Below are 4,479 nucleotides of genomic sequence, written 5' to 3' on the forward strand. Positions count from 1 at the left end.
CATTTTTTTGTTTTCAAATTTTATTAGTGCTTGTACTGAACAAGAAAAATGTTCTCTTAGGAATATTTCTTTTTTGGCAAGAAATGAACACAGTATCTTTTTGCTTTCTTGTTTGTGGGAAAAAAATAAACACTTATTTTGGTAATTGTCATATCTTCAGTTTTTGGACATACTTCCTATCAAAAGTAAATTGCTAAGAGTACCAGTGACAGCCCTCGACACCGTTTGGTTCTCTGGGCACATCTGCACCACTCACTTGCCACACACTCCACCATCATAAAGCCACCTTCATGGTAAAGCTCGCAAAGGATAGTAAAAATCAAGGTGATCCCAAGAAAATGGCTTCTCCTCCAAAGGAGTTAGAAGAAGATAGTGAAGATGAGGAAATGTCAGATGAAGAGATTAAAGCTGTGGAGAAGAGGTTATCATTCCTCCAAAAAAGGCAAGAAGGCTGTCACAACTCCAGGAAAGAAGGTGATGTTTTCCCCAACAAAACAGATTGCAGTTGCCACACCAGGTAAGAAAGCAATTGCCACTCCTGGCAAAAAGGCAGTGGTTATGCCGACCACTGGCAAAAAGGCAACAGTTACACCAGCTAAAGCATTAGCCACACTTGGCAAGAAGGAAGGCACAACAGGAAAAGCATTAGTAGCAACCCCTGGCAAAAAGGGAGCCATCCCAGTCAAGAGAGCAAAGAATGGCAAGAATGCCAAGAAGGAAGACAGTGATGAGGAAGATGATGACGACAGTGAAGGAGATAATGATGAGGAGGAGGAGGATGAAGATGAGGATGCATTTGAGCCAGCAGTGATGAAAACTCTCTCTGCTGCTGCTCTTGCCTCAGATGATGATGATGATGATGATGATGATGATAAAGATGAGGATGATTATGAAGAAGATGATTCTGAAAAAGAACCTATAGAGATTACACCAGCCAAAGGCAAGAAAGCTCCCATAAAAGCTGTTCCTGTGAAGGCCAAGAGCACAGCTGAGGATGAGGATGAAGAAGGTGATGATGAAGAGGAAGATGATGAAGAGAATGATGATGAGGAATATGACAAGGAGGAGGAGAAGGAAGAGGAGGAGGAAGAAGAGCCTGTCAAAGAAGCAACTGGGAAATGAAAGAAGGAAATGGCCAAACAGAATGCTGCTCCTGAGGCTAAGAAATAGAAAGTGGAAGCCAGAGAACCAACCATGGCTTTCAAGCTCTTTGTTGGAAACCTGAACTTCAGCAAATCTGCTCCTGAATTAAAAATGAGTTTCAGTACTGTTTTTGCTAAAAATGATCTTACTGTTGTGGATGTCAGAATTGGTGTGTCTAGGAAGTTTGCCTATGTGGATTTTGAATCTGCTGAGGACCCAGAAAAAGCCTTAGAACTCACTGGTTTAAAAGTCTTTGGCTATGAAATTAAACTAGAAAAAAAACAAAGGGAAAGATAATAAAAAAGATTGAGATGCAACACTTTGGGCTAAAAAAGCTGCCTTATAAAGTTACTCAGGATGAATTAAAAGAAACTTTTGAAGATACTATGGAGATCAGATTAGTCAGCAAGGATGGGAAGAGTAAAGGTATTGCTTCTATTGAATTTAAGACAGAAGCTGATGCAGAGAAAATCTTGGAAGAAAGGCAGGGAACAGAAATAGATGGGCGATCCATTTTCCTGTACTATACCGGAGAGAAAGGTCAAAATCAAGATTATAGACGTGGAAAGAATAGCACTTGGAGTGGTGAGTCAAAAAACTCTGGTTTTAAGCAACCTTTCCTACAGTGCAACAGAAGCAACTCTTCAGTAAGTATTTAAGAAGGCAACTTTTATCAAAGTGCCCCAGAAACAAAATGGCAAATCTATAGGGTATGCATTTATAGAATTTGCTTCATGTTTAGATGCTTAAGAAGCTTTAAATTCCTGTAATAAAAGAGAAACCGAGGGCAGAGCAATCAGGTTGGAATTGCAAGGATCCAGAAGATCATCCAATGCAAGAAGCCAGCCATCCAAAATTCTGTTTGTCGAGGGTCTGTCTGAGGAGACTACAGAAGAGACATTGAAGGAGTCACTGGATGGCTCTGTCCGGGCAAGGACAGTCACTGACTGGGCTCTTCCAAAGGATTTGCAGACTTCAACAGTGAGGGAGACGCCAAAGCCACAAGGAGGCCATGGGAGATGGTGAAATGGATGGAAACAAAGTTACTTTGGACCGGGCTGAGCCTAAGGGTGAAGGTGGCTTTGGGGGCCTTGGTGGAGGCAGAGGTGGCTTTAGAAGCAGAGGTGGTGGCAGGGGAGGCCAAGGTGGATTTGGTGGCAGAGGCCAGGGAGGTTTTGGAGGCCGAGGAGGCTTTTGAGGAGGAGGAGGAGACCATAAGCCACAAAGAAAGAAGATGAAGTTTGAAGAGTTCCTTCTATCCCTGTCTTTCCCTCTTCCATTTGAAAGAAAGGACTCTGGTGTTTTTACTCTGTTACCCGATCAATGACAGAGCCTTCTAAGGACATTCCAAGACAGTATACAGTCCTGTGGTCTACTTGGAAATTCATTTAGATAACATGTCGAAGGAGATACCTCTTGGCTCTGACTGAATATTTGTGTAAACTTTTAAAAGAGATGAGTGATAGAATTAACCATTATCTGTAAGTTTTGAATTAATAATGTTTCTTCCCATTACAAAACCATTTTTCCCTACAAATAGTTTTTGTGTGTGTGCATTTGGGTAAAAAGGAAAGCAGAATGTCTTGTCATAATTTTGCTTCAGCAGCTATGGGACAAATTAAAAGTCCTAAACTCCAGTGCCCCCCCCTCAAAAAAAAATAAATTGTGATATCGGATCACATGACCAATGCAGCTACCAACCACTAATGCCTTTGCATTACTGAGCTGGAAAAGTATTGGGCAGCTGATTTTGATGGCGATACGGGAATGAAAATAAACAGTGTGCTTTCTGTAGCAGTTCTCAGAGCTTTCACGGTATAGCACTGTCCACTGGATTCCCCTCTGGAGACTCTGAACTGTCATCTCTCCAAACACTATCACTGTGTGACCCTTCTGTTTGCTGTTCTGTTGGTGAATGTTTAACTTTGGATTACTTTCAATCATTTGGCAAATAGTTATTTTATGTCTATTATGTGCAAATTACTGTAATAGATGTATCCCAATTATAGGCATTTCACATTTTGCTGTTTTATAGTGCACCCTCATCATATTTGATGTTATCTAATAGACAAACTCATTAATGACAATAATCTAAACAGAGGATGTCAAAGAGAGTTAGAATTTAATTTAACTTTAAATCCCTATTTATGAGAACATGTGAACTCTAAATAGCACATACTCCATAACTAATAGGAATAAATGTAATGGTTACTGATAAAACTATACCAGATACTTTAACATATATAATTAATTCCCTTTTCCTACTTATTTTTGACTGTACTTACTGGGGAAAGTTAAGGTACAAAACAAACAAACAAAAAAAATAAGCTATTGTTTCTGTAGTTTGCATCCTAGTAGCTGTATTACTGGCTAGACCCGTGGTCGGCAAACTGCGGCTCGCGAGCCACATGCAGCTCTTTGGCCCCTTGAGTGTGGCTCTTCCTAAGCCTTAGGAGTACCCTAATTAAGTTAATAACAATGTACCTACCTATATAGTTTAAGTTTAAAAAATTTGGCTATCAAAAGAAATTTCAATTGTTGTACTGTTGATATTTGGCTCTGTTGACTAATGAGTTTGCCAACCACTGGGCTAGACCAACACACTCATCCTCTACCTCAAGAGTATGATATAGATTGCAAATGGTATCTTCATCTATGTTACCCAAAGCTCATAATTCCCAACTTGCAGATATAGGTTATTATAACATTGTACAATGTGCTTGTCAACCTAGCACCACTGCAGTCCTCGGTTGTTGAGAACTATGCACAGGCATCTTTTTTTTCTAAAGCACCTGGTCTCCTTCTCTTGGATAACTAACATCTTTGGATAAATGACTTAATTCAATTTTCCTTGAATTCTTTCCCTTTCCTCTGGTACCTGGTCCTACAGATAAGATTTAACCTCTCCACTTCTTTCCATGTTAGGATATCAAAATTCTAGGTTTTCCATCAGACTACATTTGAAATTCTAGACCAACTATGAACCATTTTGATTCCCTTCCCTCCCACTTTACCTCATCATCTTTATATTCTTCATCCACAAAACAGTAAATCAGGCTGTTTCTCCAAACCTCTTACTCATGGTCTTACCAACATCTTGATTGCAAAGTCCTAGCATACAGAGATCGACCAGAGAACAGATTTCTGTAGTTTAAAGCCACCTATTTTATTACAGTAGCCCAAGGAAACTCATCCCAGTGCTGTGAGTCATTCTACACTGGAGAGTATGCATTATATCTGAAAGATGGGGGTTCATATTCTAAATCAAAATATGGGCTTATATCTCAATTCTACTACTAAGTCCTCTTCAAATCTCAATTTCCTCATGTAGAAAAT

At 39.8% G+C, this 4,479-nt stretch overlaps 1 pseudogene; it reads left to right on the forward strand.

Moving 5' to 3' along the window:
* The first annotated feature begins 290 nt into the window (after window positions 1–290).
* Window positions 291–2,470, forward strand: LOC106699156 (annotated as a pseudogene).
* Window positions 2,471–4,479: the final 2,009 nt, after the last annotated feature.

Source organism: Myotis lucifugus, unplaced genomic scaffold (genome assembly GCF_000147115.1).
Source record: "Myotis lucifugus unplaced genomic scaffold, Myoluc2.0 scaffold_326, whole genome shotgun sequence".
Taxonomy (NCBI): domain Eukaryota; kingdom Metazoa; phylum Chordata; class Mammalia; order Chiroptera; family Vespertilionidae; genus Myotis; species Myotis lucifugus.